This window comes from Ambystoma mexicanum, chromosome 10, assembly GCF_040938575.1.
Source record: "Ambystoma mexicanum isolate Mex_15411 chromosome 10, UKY_AmexF1_1, whole genome shotgun sequence".
Lineage (NCBI taxonomy): Eukaryota > Metazoa > Chordata > Amphibia > Caudata > Ambystomatidae > Ambystoma > Ambystoma mexicanum.
In genome coordinates, this window is record NC_090932.1 from 1,382,700,648 (window position 1) to 1,382,715,431 (window position 14,784).

Sequence of the window (14,784 nt, forward strand, 5' to 3'; positions counted from 1 at the left end):
ATGTCTCCCACCACCCCCACCCCCCAGCAGTGCAGGGGCAGCCTCCACCAGGCCCCCACTCATGCCCCCTATCACCCCCAGCCACCAGGGGCAGCCTCCACCAGGCCCCCACTCATGTCCCCTATCACCCCCAGCCACCAGGGGCAGCCTCCACCATGCCCCCACCCATGTCTCCCACCACCCCCACCCCCCAGCAGTGCAGGGGCAGCCTCCACCAGGCCCCCACCCATGTCTCCCACCACCCCCACCCCCCAGCAGTGCAGGGGCAGCCTCCACCAGGCCCCCACTCATGTCCCCTATCACCCCCAGCCACCAGGGGCAGCCTCCACCAGGCCCCCACCCATGTCTCCCACCACCCCCACCCCCCAGCAGTGCAGGGGCAGCCTCCACCAGGCCCCCACTCATGTCCCCTATCACCCCCACCCCCCAGCCACCAGGGGCAGCCGCCACCAGGCCCCCACTCATGTCCCCTATCACCCCCACCCCCCAGCAGTGCAGGGGCAGCCTCCACCAGGCCCCCACCCATGTCTCCCACCACCCCCACCCCCCAGCAGTGCAGGGGCAGCCTCCACCAGGCCCCCACTCATGTCCCCTATCACCCCCACCCCACAGCCACCAGGGGCAGCCTCCACCAGGCCCCCACTCATGTCCCCTATCACCCCCACCCCCCAGCCACCAGGGGCAGCCGCCACCAGGCCCCCACTCATGTCCCCTATCACCCCCACCCCCCAGCAGTGCAGGGGCAGCCTCCACCAGGCCCCCACCCATGTCTACCACCACCCACACCCCCCCAGCAGTGCAGGGGCAGCCTCCACCAGGCCCCCACTCATGTCCCCTATCACCCCCACCCCCCAGCCACCAGGGGCAGCCTCCACCAGGCCCCCACCCATGTCTCCCACCACCCCCACCCCCCAGCAGTGCAGGGGCAGCCTCCACCAGGCCCCCACTCATGTCCCCTATCACCCCCACCCCCCAGCCACCAGGGGCAGCCTCCACCAGGCCCCCACTCATGTCCCCTATCACCCCCAGCCACCAGGGGCAGCCTCCACCCGGCCCCCACTCATGTCCCCTATCACCCCCACCCCCCCAGCAGTGCAGGGGCAGCCTCCACCAGGCCCCCACCCATGTCTACCACCACCCCCACCCCCCAGCAGTGCAGGGGCAGCCTCCACCAGGCACCCACCCATGTCTCCCACCACCCCCACCCTCCAGCAGTGCAGGGGTAGCCTCCACCAGGCCCCCACTCATGTCCCCTATCACCCCCAGCCACCAGGGGCAGCCTCCACCAGGCCCCCACTCATGTCCCCTATCACCCCCACCCCTCAGCAGTGCAGGGGCAGCCTCCACAAGGCCCCCACCCATGTCTCCCACCACCCCCACCCCCCTGCAAGTGCAGGGGCAGCCTCTACCAGGCACCCACCCATGTCTCCCACCACCCCCACCCCCCAGAAGTGCAGGGGCAGCCTCCACCAGGCCCCCACTCATGTCCCCTATCACCCCCACCCCCCAGCCACCAGGGGCAGCCTCCACCATGCCCCCACCCATGTCTCCCCCCACCCCCCAGCAGTGCAGGGGCAGCCTCCACCAGGCCCCCACCCATGTCTCCCACCACCCCCACCCCCCAGCAGTGCAGGGGCAGCCTCCACCAGGCCCCCACTCATGTCCCCTATCAACCCCTACCCCCCAGCCACCAGGGGCAGCCTCCACCAGGCCCCCACCCATGTCTCCCACCCCCCAGCAGTGCAGGGGCAGCCTCCACCAGGCCCCCACTCATGTCCCCTATCACCCCCACCCCGCAGCCACCAGGGGCAGCCTCCACCAGGCCCCCACTCATGTCCCCTATCACCCCCACCCCCCAGCCACCAGGGGCAGCCTCCACCAGGCCCCCACTCATGTCCCCTATCACCCCCACCCCCCAGCAGTGCAGGGGCAGCCTCCACCAGGCCCCCACCCATGTCTACCACCCTCCACCCCCCGCAGCAGTGCAGGGGCAGCCTCCACCAGGCCCCCACTCATGTCCCCTATCACCCCCACCCCGCAGCCACCAGGGGCAGCCTCCACCAGGCCCCCACTCATGTCCCCTATCACCCCCACCCCCCAGCCACCAGGGGCAGCCTCCACCAGGCCCCCACCCATGTCTCCCACCACCCCCACCCCCCAGCAGTGCAGGGGCAGCCTCCACCAGGCCCCCACTCATGTCCCCTATCACCCCCAGCCACCAGGGGCAGCCTCCACCAGGCCCCCACTCATGTCCCCTATCACCCCCAGCCACCAGGGGCAGCATCCACCAGGCCCCCACTCATGTCCCCTATCACCCCCACCCCCCAGCAGTGCAGGGGCAGCCTCCACCAGGCCCCCACCCATGTCTACCACCACCCCCACCCCCCAGCAGTGCAGGGGCAGCCTCCACCAGGCACCCACCCATGCCTCCCACCACCCCCACCCCCCAGCAGTGCAGCGGTAGCCTCCACCAGGTCCCCACTCATGTCCCCTATCACCCCCAGCCACCAGGGGCAGCCTCCACCAGGCCCCCACTCATGTCCCCTATCACCCCCACCCCTCAGCAGTGCAGGGGCAGCCTCCACAAGGCCCCCACCCATGTCTCCCACCACCCCCACCCCCCAGCAGTGCAGGGGCAGCCTCCACCAGGCCCCCACTCATGTCTCCCATCACCCCCACCCCCCAGCACTGTGGGGCACCTGCCAGCAGGCCCCAACTCATGTTCCCCTGCACCCCCACCCCCCAGCACTGTGGTGCACCCTCCACCAGGCCCCCGCCCATGTCTCCCACCACCCCCAGCCACCAGGGGCTGCCTCCACCAGGCCCCCACTCATGTCCCCTATCACCCCCACCCCCCAGCACTGTGGTGCACCCTCCACCAGGCCCCTACTCATGTCCCCTATCACCCCCACCAGTGCAGGGGCAGCCTTCACCAGGCCCCCACCCATGTCTACCACCACCCCCACCCCCCAGCAGTGCAGGGGCAGCCTCCACCAGGCACCCACCCATGTCTCCCACCACCCCCACCCCCCAGCAAGTGCAGGGGCAGCCTCTACCAGGCACCCACCCATGTCTCCCACCACCCCCACCCCCCAGCAGTGCAGGGGCAGCTTCAACCAGGCCCCCACTCATGTCCCCTATCACCCCCACCCCCCAGCCACCAGGGGCAGCCTCCACCAGGCCCCCACCCATGTCTCCCACCACCCCCACCCCCCAGCAGTGCAGGGGCAGCCTCCACCAGGCCCCCACCCATGTCTCCCACCACCCCCACCCCCCGGCAGTGCAGGGGCAGCCTGCACCAGGCCCCCACTCATGTCCCCTATCACCCCCACCCCCCAGCCACCAGGGGCAGCCTCCACCAGGCCCCCACTCATGTCCCCTATCACCCCCAGCAGTGCAGGGGCAGCCTCCACCAGGCCCCCGCCCATGTCTACCACCACCCCCACCCCCCAGCAGTGCAGGGGCAGCCTCCACCATGCCCCCACTCATGTCCCCTATCACCCCACCCCCCAGCCACCAGGGGCAGCCTCCAGCAGGCCCCCACCCATGTCTCCCACCAACCCCACCCCCCACCAGTGCAGGGGCAGCCTCCACCAGGCCCCCACTCATGTCCCCTATCACCCCCCAGCCACCAGGGGCAGCCTCCACCAGGCCCCCACTCATGTCCCCTATCACCCCCATCCCCAAGCCACCAGGGGCAGCCTCCACCAGCCCCCCACTCATGTCCCCTATCACCCACAGTCACCAGGGGCAGCCTCCACCAGACCCCCACTCATGTCCAACTCATGTTCCCCTGCACCCCCACCCCCCAGCACTGTGGGGCACCTGCCAGCAGGCCCCCACTCATGTCCAACTCATGTTCCCCTGCACCCCCACCCCCCAGCACTGTGGGGCACCTGCCAGCAGGCCCCACTCATGTCCAACTCATGTTCCCCTGCGCCCCCACCCCCCCAGCACTGTTGGGCACCTGCCAGCATGCCCCAACTCATGTTCCCCAGCCAACATGTCATCACAATCTAGATCCCTGGTCCCTATGGTCAGCCTCCAAATGCAAAACATCCACCCGAGTATTGCATCCACCCACTTAGAAATGGCAATAACATGATAGAACACCAATTGCAAGTTTGGAAACGAACACATGTCCCTCGCATACACCCAATGGGTGTCAGTGAATCTCAAAACCCATATCATGATATGCATGAAACCAATGAGATGATACTACACATTGAAGTTTGATCAAAAAATATGTATTAAAGGAAACATAAATTGAATCAAAAATAAACAAACAGAAATGGGAATGTAAAAAAATGAAAAGAAGCATGTCCGTGGAAAAATGCAAAACCAAAAATCATAATCCAAAGGAATGGTGTCCAAAGTCACAGTCCACAAAAGAAAATCCAACAATGAACTATGTACAGATGAACAAGCCAGGGTCCATTATCCCAACAAAAGAAATGAAACCTATCTAACAACAATAACTAATAAAAAAAAACTATATACAAAAATGTGGCCCATTGTCCAAAAGGTCCAAAAAAAAAATCAAAAACAAAGGAAACCTAACACTAACTACATAACTATGTACAAGGGCAGCGGGCTAGTCTGATGGCTACTTTTGGATGTTCCGGGCCAGGGCATCATCAAACTCCTGCTCAATGTCTCGGAGGCGGTCCTCCTCCATGGCACCGAGGGTCTGCAGGGCCGTCGACGTGTCCACCTCCAACCCCCTGCGAATTGCCTCGAGGAACTCGGACCGCCTCAGGGCCCTCCGCATGGAGTTCTCCGCCCTGACCATCGTGAGCCGTGCCTCTTCCGCTCCGCATCTATGGCGTGGCCCAACCGCTGCCACACAGAAGACACTTTCTGTCCTGGGTCCTCCTGCCCTCCGGCCGATGCCTGCCCCTCCGATGTTGAAGGCCCCAAGCCTTCATGGCTCCCACCACGTTGCTGCTGTGCCTCTGCCCGTGCACTGCCTCCTGCTGCCTGCACATCCTCCGCTGGCTGGTGTGCAGTCGTTGATGTGGCCACCCCTGCTGGACGTCCGACTCCCGACTGTGGCAGGGATGCCTCCTCCACCAGCCTGGCCGCACCGTCAGAGGCAGCTCCACAGGGCACCCAGGTGACTGATGGGTGGGAAGATGGCACGGAGGACGACTGGCGCATAGGGGGTTCAGTTGAGGAGGGGGTCGCAGCAAGCCCCATCAAACGGAGGAATCCGGCCTGGGTGACCTGTCCCAGTAGGCCGACGCGGTCAACGAGCCATTCGAGATGACGTGCAGTCTCCTCATGAAAAGACTGCAGGTCACCTCGCATGGCCTGTTGACGCAACGCCACACCAGTCAGGACAGGCTCAACCCAGACCCCGATAGCCACGTCCGCAGGCAGAGGAAGGCCAGTTGTCGTGAGCTCATCCCCTGCCTTAAAACGGGTCTGGACGTAGGCATCCCTGCTGGTGCAAGATGATGCAGGGACAAGATCAGGGACAGGATTGCAAACAGGCACCTCCGCGGCAGCCTGTGCTGCCTCCTGTCCCTGGTCCTGCACTGCACCACTAGCACCAGTGGGATCCCCACCTCCAGACCCCGTCTCTGTTGCTTGCACGGCCTCCTCCTACACCAAACCCCCCACCAACCTGGATGACTCCGTGCCATCTTCCCCCGTTGGGCCCTGTGGGGTCCCAGCTGCCCCTTCTGCTGCCGAGGAGTCCAACTCCAACCTCCGCCTCTTGGACCTCCCCCCGGCAGCTGCGGCCTGGGACGTGGCACCGGACTCCTCACTCCCCGACGAGATCACAACATGGGAGGGGAGCCGGGCCTTGCGTCTCCGGCTGGCGGTGGGATCCCCGCCGCTGTGCTCCACAGCACCTTCTCCACCCTCTTCATCAGTTGACGCTGCAGACAGGGAGAAATAAAACACAGGCATCAGGGCACTGTACAATGGACACATACACACATGACAGTTGTACATGAGTGGCATTGGCAAACCTCAGACATGCCATCACAATCCCCAACACACATGTCATTTCAACTCGCACACATGAGCCATACCACAGCCATATCGCAACTGCCAGCACCATCCATACACATACAACAGCATGAGCAGGCAAAGCTGAGCCAGACATCACATGCAACACAGGAAGTGCACTACACATGTACACACACCACCACACTTGCATGCATGTGTACACCTCTGCCAAGTGTCGCAGTGTTCAGATGGGCATCCATGTCAAATCTGCCAATCGGGCTTCCACATCCCGCTGTCACATGCATCCATGTTGCATCACTGTTGCACCCTTGTCAAATACACACAAATGCACATGTACACAGTGCTGATACATGCAGCTGAAAACAACATACATGCGTGACATCATGAACATGTCTACTTACATACACATTCATCCAAACGTGTGCCCACACAACTGCATTTGGCATGCAAGCCTACACACACAAGCATCATCCATGTCTCACACATTACAGCCCTCGCATGTGTTAGCCTCACGGCCCTGTACACCCCCACCCATACTCGATCCCATACAAACAGATGTGCAACCTGCACACTACTGAAACATCACCACACGCACAGCTCACAATCATGATGCATGTACACTTACCGCTCGACTCCAGACGGGTCTGCCTCTCAAGGACCTGGACGTGGAGCGCTGGGGATATGCGTTCCAGGACCCTCATCTGATCTTCCGACAAGTGGCCCCGGCGCCCCTTAGCATCCGCTGCCTTCAAGAGGCGCCGGGCCTTGTTCAGGGTCCTGGACCTGAAGTCCTCCCAGCGCTTCTTGACATGTTGTAAGTCGCGGACTGCCACCCCTTCCGCGTTGATGGCAGTCATGTCAGTCCAGATCTGAGTCCGTCCTTCCTTGTCGGCGCGGGAACTTCCGAAGAGGGCATCATACTGATCCAGGACTTGCTCCACCAGGACACCAACTTCCCTGGCACTGAAGCTGGTGCCCCTCTGCCTCTCTGGCCGGGGGTTGTCAGTGGTGCCAGATGTTGCAGTGCCCGACATGACAACCCCAGAGGCAGGAGTGGGTGGGCAACTGGGTCCTGGGGCTGGGCTGTGGAGCGATGGAATCCCAGTCGGGAATCTTCGGTTCCAGCAGGGGTGGTCACAGCAACAGCACCCCTGGCTGATGTGCAGGCAGCAAATGGCAGGGCACGTGGGCAGCAGGCAGTCAGGCAGCAGCAGATGGCAGGTGGGAGCGTGCTCGGGGCTCTGGGGGGCAGTAATTCGGCCTTCTGGGCATGAGCGTGGTCTTCCGTGTGCTTACGCATGGCCAGCTTGATACGGAGTGATTTGGCACGTGAAAATTCTGCACGTCAGCGTGTAATTCGAGGAAAGGCCCTTAGCGCGTAAGCGCGTCTGCACTCATATGCAATTTCATTGGACAGAAGGTCTCTCAAGCGCAAGCGCCCCTGTGACGTGACGCGCACAGGCGTGCATGGGCATTTCAGCGCGCGTGAAAAACTGCACGTCCGCGTGTAATCCGAGGAAAGGGCCCATGCGCGTAAGTGACGTGACGCACGCGGGCGTTTCCCTCAGCACAGGTTAAAGGTGAGCGGGCCCAGCAGTTCGCTGTACGTGCCTTTCGTGGAGACCGACGTGTGTTGCTGCTTCCTGTTGTTTCGCGCGCCATCACAACTTCACAGCTATCAAGGACGTATCTCTTCTTTTGGCGGAGGTATTGGCTACGCGTGTTTTTCTGCATCGCGCTAGTCAGACGGTGAGTCGCACACGCTCGTTTTCCCACTGTGGGTGCCCCTGTGTATCGCACCCATTTTCGATGTCATAGTAGCCTGCGTGTCCCACGCGTACGCGTTATTCGTGTTACTGGTTGCCACCGCGTACTGCGGGAGGTTGAATCCACACACGTAGGCTGCAGGGTTGCGTGCACGGTTTTACTGCAGTTTTGGGGTGCCTGAGCGTTGCGTGACCCGTCACTACATCACCGGGGTCACATACAGCCTTGCAGGTGCAGGGGGGCTGTTAACATCTTGCTTCCCACCCCCTTCACCCCAATTGCCCAGGTCAATTGTGGTGTACACCTCCCATTGGCATCACTCCATCTGTGCCGGCACTACTACATCTGTACCATGGTTGGGAGGCCACCAAAGGTGAGGGGTGCCTCTGCTGGGCAGCGTCCTTGTGGCGGGCGTGGTCGGGGACGTGGCCGTGGTGACCAGGGAGTAGGGGGACTCCAGGGTGTCCAGGGCGGCCACAGAGGGGGAAGAGGCAGGGGTGCGCCACTTGAGCACAATGTTGTGCCATGTGTCGGTGCAGTCATGCCACCACCCCCCGTGGTTCCGGGGGATGCAGCTTCTGCATCTGGCACTGGGGCCCGTGTGACCCGGCAGTCAGTTCCATAGACTTCCACGGGCCCAAGGGTAGTGGTAGCTGCAGGTGCAGCTGTGGACACCGCCACCGAGGCTCAGGGTCTGCCAGCGCAGGCTGCCTTGGCACTTGAGGAGCCCTTGGTAGATCTCCAACAGGCCAGGAGGGAAACCATAGGGGCAGGCCGGGCTGCTCAGACCAAGACACGTGTCCCTGGGGCAGTCATGTCATCTGCTGCCCCGAACAGCCGGGTGTTGGCAAGTGCAGGGGCAGATGCACCCAACAGCACTCCGGTTGTGAGTCTGCCAACCAGGACCGTTGCGGTCAATGACCCTGCCACAGCTGATGTTGCTGCGCAGGGTCCATTAGTGGGCACCCAGCTGCCACTGATACAAGTCAGGCCTTTGGTCATCCCTCCACCTGCCACTCCCTCGGCTCAATCCACCAAACCCACTGGCCATACTGGTCAGGGCGGCATTAGCCAGCCAGGGTCTGTGCCACAGTCCAAGAGGAGGAAGGTTGCACCTGCAGCACAGGCTGGGACCCCACACACAGCCACGACCTCCTGCACGTCGAGGAAGAAGCCTTTCTGCAAGCAGGAACTGGACTTCCTCGTGGACTACGTGCGGGGCCACAGCCGTGACATGCTAGTGGGTGCCAATAGTCAGACTACAGCTGCCCAACGTGACACCCACTGGAAGCATGTTGCGGAACATGTCAGTTCATTCGGCCATGAGGTGCGCACGGCGCAAGAGTGCAAAAAGCGTTGGAATGACATCAAACGCAGCACTAAGGCTAAGCGTGCCTCTAATTACAACTTGGCTCTGGTGACTGGTGGTGGGCCTGCACCAGAGGAGGAAGAGCTCACTCCGCATGAGGCACTCGTTGCGGAGTTCATACCACCTGAATTGGTCGAAGGAGTGGGAGAGATGCTGGACTTTGATGCCCAGTCCAGTGAGTGTTGATGCGTGTTTGTTGAGGACGTGTGTGTTTCACTTGTGGGATGTGTTGTGCATGATTGCCACTATATGTGACGTGTACATGGTTCTGATGTGTAAGTAATGCAATGCTATTGTGATGCATGTCTGCTCTGTTGGATGGTGGACATGTGGAGCAGACGGGGACTGTCAGCATCACCACTATTGCACCCTACTGACATGCTGGCTGCAAGTATGCCCCTCCGGTCCATGTTCCAGCTCACTGGCCCTTCTGCATGTGGCATGGGGTGACCTTCCTCTCAGCCCAGGCACAATGTCATTGCATGACTGACGTGCATATCTCCTCTGCCTGCATGTGGGGACTCCATGTAGGCATGCTCCCTTGCCCCTCCTCCGCCACTCTGCACCCCAGTTCCACCTTTGCACTGGTGTTCTTCAATCTTGCCAATGTGTACTTTCTTGTTCATGCGTCCTGTGCAGATGCTAACTTCCAGCGTGGAATCTGCCAAACATATGCCGTGTGGTACAGCCTTAGTACTTGATGCAGGGTATCTCACTTGTACTGTGCATAGGTCAGATGTCCCGCAGGGACATCGAGTGCCCATTCATGCTCCATGTGCATTGCACGCATGCCCCTATGTGTCCTTGACTGGATGATCACTGTAATACAAGTCCTTGGTTACATACATTGCCTGCCATCTCATCAGCCTTCCCATGTCAACTGTGGCTCAGTCCTGCGTTTCACACATGTTTAGGGTCTGACAATCTGTGTGTCTCACAGGCCTCAGCCTGTTCAATGGCCAATGACTCTATCCAACTGTTGTTGTGTCTTCTTCACACATGGGCGGAATCCAGAGTTTTCATCATGTGTCCTGCTTACTGTCCCAGCATATGCAGTGTTGTCACTTGAATCACATTAAGCTGTTGATGCCAGTCAACACTGCCTGTCAATACACAGGTGTATGGTCAGCCTTTTGATACCATGCTAGGCATCCCTGCTTTGGTACTGGGGTGGAGGGGTGCTTGGCTTCTAGATATGGTACACATTGAATGCAGAATGCACGTGATGTTTGAATTTGACATTGCACTGCCTTCACATTTCCTGGCACACACCATGGAGTCCTTGTACAGGTAGGTAGTGAGTGGCGTACACATTTTCTGCACTGCATAGATCCACTTCCATGGAAACTGCCACCTTTCAACAGGTCTGATCACAGAAGCAATTTAAAGTTGACCCAGCATGCATGCCAGGTTATATGTTGTGTGTCACATGTCTGCCTGATGCGTTTGCTGTCGGTGTGTGTGTGTGTTGTGTGCTTCTGACATGTGTAGTGACCTTTTTTCTCTCTATTTTTCAGGTGATGACGCAATGGAGGCGGAGGATGGTGGTGTCATGCCAGACACAGGGTTGTTACCACTACATCAACCCGGCACTAGTGGGGGTCGTGGGGTGGTAGGCCACGAAAACCCCCAAGTGCTAAAGTCCATCTTGTCTCTGGCTGCCTATGAGTCCAGCCTTGATGACGACTCTGAGGTCCATGTTGAGTTGGATGAGCATCAAGTCCATGTGTCAGGGGTGAGTGATTCTGATGTGGACACTCCTCTGTCTGCGACACCTGCGCTGAGGGATCAGACAGTCTTGGTTCCTCCGTCCGTGGTGGATCGGGACGCAGGGTCACCCTTCACACCAGTCACTGATGTGCCTGGGACATCACGTCGACGGGGGCATGTAGTCGTGCAGCCGCGGGCGGTGCCAACACAGCGAGGACCCCCGGTCCTTGGGTCCCGCAGGGGTCAAGCCCGGCAATGCGGTCACCGCGCGCAACCGCAGTATACTGAGTGGGAGCAAGACATGACTGCCAATTCAGAACGGCAGGGGGCAGCAATGGAGAACATAGCTGAGAGCATGGAGCGTATGGCCCGATCTGTGCTCCCCCCTGCTAGGCAGGTGCTTCTCCAGCAGCAGGCGGCACGATCCACGGCCCGCTCGCTCAGGCTGGGCATGGCGGCCTCAGACAGGGCACGCCAGGCTGAAATGTCGTCTCTGCATCAAGCAATTGCTGCTCACGCAGAGGCGCACATGGATGTCCTGAGGGAGGAGTATGCTTCCCTCAGATCCACTCTGGGTGTCCTTATGATGTCCCAGAGGCAGCAGGCAGAGGAGAGGTATGCGCAGCTTGAGCGTACCATCTCGGCTGAGCTACAGGCTTGCCGGGAGGTGCAGCGGTTGTCCAGCCAGGCCTTGCAGGAGGAACTCCGTGTTACACGTGCTACCTTGCAAGAGGAAGCACGTGTATCACGTGAGGTTCTGCATGCAGACCTACGTCACATCGCCACACAGAACCAGGCTCACCCGTCCGGCAGACTTGCTGCCGACGAGGGGCAAGCTGCGGCTAGGCGTGGCCAGGCTACTGCGCCACGTCCTCCTTTACAGGATGAGCCAGACTCGGACGACCATCTATCACCCACATAGGTCGGGCTGTGCAGGCGTTGAGCCCATGGAGGTTTTCTTTTTGGCTCAGCATCATCGCATGTGGATGTTGAGCAGCACCTTGTACCTCCCCCCTCCTGGGTGCCTCCCCTCCCCCCGCGTCGTATGTGGCCATTTTTGATTTTTCTTTTAGTTTAGTTAGTTAAGTTTCTGTTTGATAGTTTAATTAGGTAATGTAGGTTTTCCATAGTTAGTGTAATTAGTTAATATAGTTTAAAATTGCTTGTCTATTGTGCTTTCATGTGACGGTGCAGTGCTTTGTGGCTTTTGAAGGCATCCACTGTCTGTTCCAGCTGGGCCCTTCAGGCTTGTCTTGTGTATATGTTTGCTGCTTGGGGTCCTTGACTCACATATGCCACTCCTGCCTGCCTTATCCATGGGCTCGCAAGGATGGTTCGGTGTCACAACCTTTTACACAAGGGCTTTGGACTGTCATATCTGTGGCATGTCTGGTGCTGTGTGACTTGTGTTTACACCCCTAGTGGGGATGATTTTAGTGTTATTGTCCACTGTTCAGCTTTTGCTAGATGGGGTGTTTCATGATTAATGTGTACATTCATTGCTATGCATTGTGTAGTATGTTTCTTATCTTTACTGTACACGTGCTTGTTGCAATTCATGCTGTAGATAGTGTTCCACACTTTGGATGTGAAAGACAAACTGATGGTGTGATTTATGATGTGACTCTCTGACATGGTCAAGTAATGAGATGCCTGAAGAGACGCACACAGATGACTTTGAAGCATTAATCATGTGTTTCATGCCCTTTCTGCAGGGGGATGAGCCTCCAGAGCACCTTTGCCAGCAGACATGGCCCATTGGACGACGGAATTCTGGACACGTTTGTTGGTGCCCACATGCACATGTGTGCACAAGCAGAGGCACAGGGATTGCAGACCTACATCCTAGAACTGCTGACGTGTTCCAAGGAACTCCAGGCAAGGTGAGCAGCACAGGGGGGCCACAACACAGCAAAGCTTGCACCAGGCGAGTTGCACATGCAGGCTTAGTCACAGCACTGAGGGTGCGCTTGGACGAATATTGGTGTTGAAGCACACAGTGCAGCTCAGATGTGTTGGTGGACTGGTGGCTGTTGATTGTAAGGTTGTCTGGGACACCTGCAGGGGCAGTGGCACATACCCTCCGGTACACCAAGGTCCATCGATGCACTTGTATCAACCATGTAGCCTTCCGAGACATGGAAAGGGCCAGCTCACAGGGACATACAGCAAGGGACATACTCGGGTGCAGTGCATTTCATTTCCATGTACATTATGATAAATGCACTGCCAACTTTGTTTCGTTCATGGTGGTACACAACTTGCTCTGAAGTCATGGCTTGCTATATGGGTATGTCTGCTTACCCAGGGAACATTGCATGTTGTGTGAATTGTGACACGCACCCACCGGCGGCTGACTTACTGCATTGACTGTGTATGACCCATCACAGGGGTAATGTTATATATGGGTATGAAGCATCTACACCAGATTGTCTGTTTGTAGAGTAGTTTGATGCTATGGGGCATGTTTGGTGGTGTGTTTTTGTATAATTGGCACGTACAGGTTGTTGACTGTGGCTCTCTTTGCAGCATTGCAGTGCTCCTGTAACCGGACATAAGAGTGCGCAGGCAGGAGGCCAGCACTCAAAACCAGAGCTAAGTGTCTTGATTTTCTTTCAAACTACTCTGCATAGGCTTGCTGGGGGGTGCACTAATGCACGGATGTATGTGTAATTAAATTTTGTATGTTTTCTTCCCCCTAATCACCCGGAATCCTATGCAATTTTGAACCCTGTACCCTCTACCCGGTGTTCCTGCTTCCCGTACCTATCCAAGCAACGTTCCCTAACCCTCTTTCCCCGCTGGGGTTGCGGATGCCTGTGTAAGCCCCAAACCTGCAGGCGCCAAAACCCTAGAGGGGTTGGTTGGTTCGTGCCACTCCTAAGCCTGGACTACAGAAGGCCATGACAATGATGTCCAAGTTTGTTTGGATTGTGTATGTGTTCATGCAAGTAGTACATTTTTGTGCATTCCCTACTTTCATGTGTCATTCCTCCTCCCCTCTCCTGCCACTCATTCCAGTTATCCAGTGTGCCAACACCTGTCCCGACTGCATATCCCTGAACCTCCTTCCCCACCAGGGTCTCAGGGGCCTGTGTGAGTTTGACCTTACAGGCACCCGGGACACGGTGGGGGTGGTTGTTTCGTGACACTCCCGCGCCTGTACACGGGACCTGTGATGGTACACATCCGTTCATGGTGCATCATTCTATGTTATGTACCACACATGGTTCACATCCTGTTGTGACATTGTTTTACTGTGCTACCTTGGTTGTTGCATCATTGTGGTAGTACTTGGCCTTTGTGAGGTACTGCTACGTCAAGTCATCTACTGGAGGGTGTTCTGGTTCGTTTTTATGCCTTGGATTTTGTGATTTTGGAAATGAGTGGATTCTGAGGGTGCAGGCACCTTTTTACACACAAGGTGGGAGATGGTGACGAAGGGTAAAGGTGATCCTGTGGCCAGGTGGAATTGAGGGTTGAAGGCTCCATGACCCAGGTGCAGTTGTTCAGTGGGTCATGGTCATTTGTGAGGGAGGGGGGGTTGTTGTTGATAGTTGCCTTGTCCTGCAGTGTGATGGGAACCCTGACATTGTAATGGTGGTATCCTATGTACATGTTGTGTTCTGCTGATCAATGCCTGTTCATGTGTTGTGTTTACCTTTCAGGTGCGAGGGGATAGTTGTGGTTTGACATGCTGGGGTGTACACATGGTGAATGTTCACATGTTATGTGTACAGAACACTGATGGTCACTTGATTGCACATGCATATGTTGAGTGCATTTCCTTGCTGACCCACACACTTGCACTCTGATGCACTACATGTACTACCACCCTTGCATATCCACGTGTACACTGTTTGCCTTCTGGTGCCCACTGTGTCCCTGCAGCACATGTTCTGTGACCAATTACGGATCCTGTATATGCCTAATTTGCTTTTTGATGTGGTCTGTCG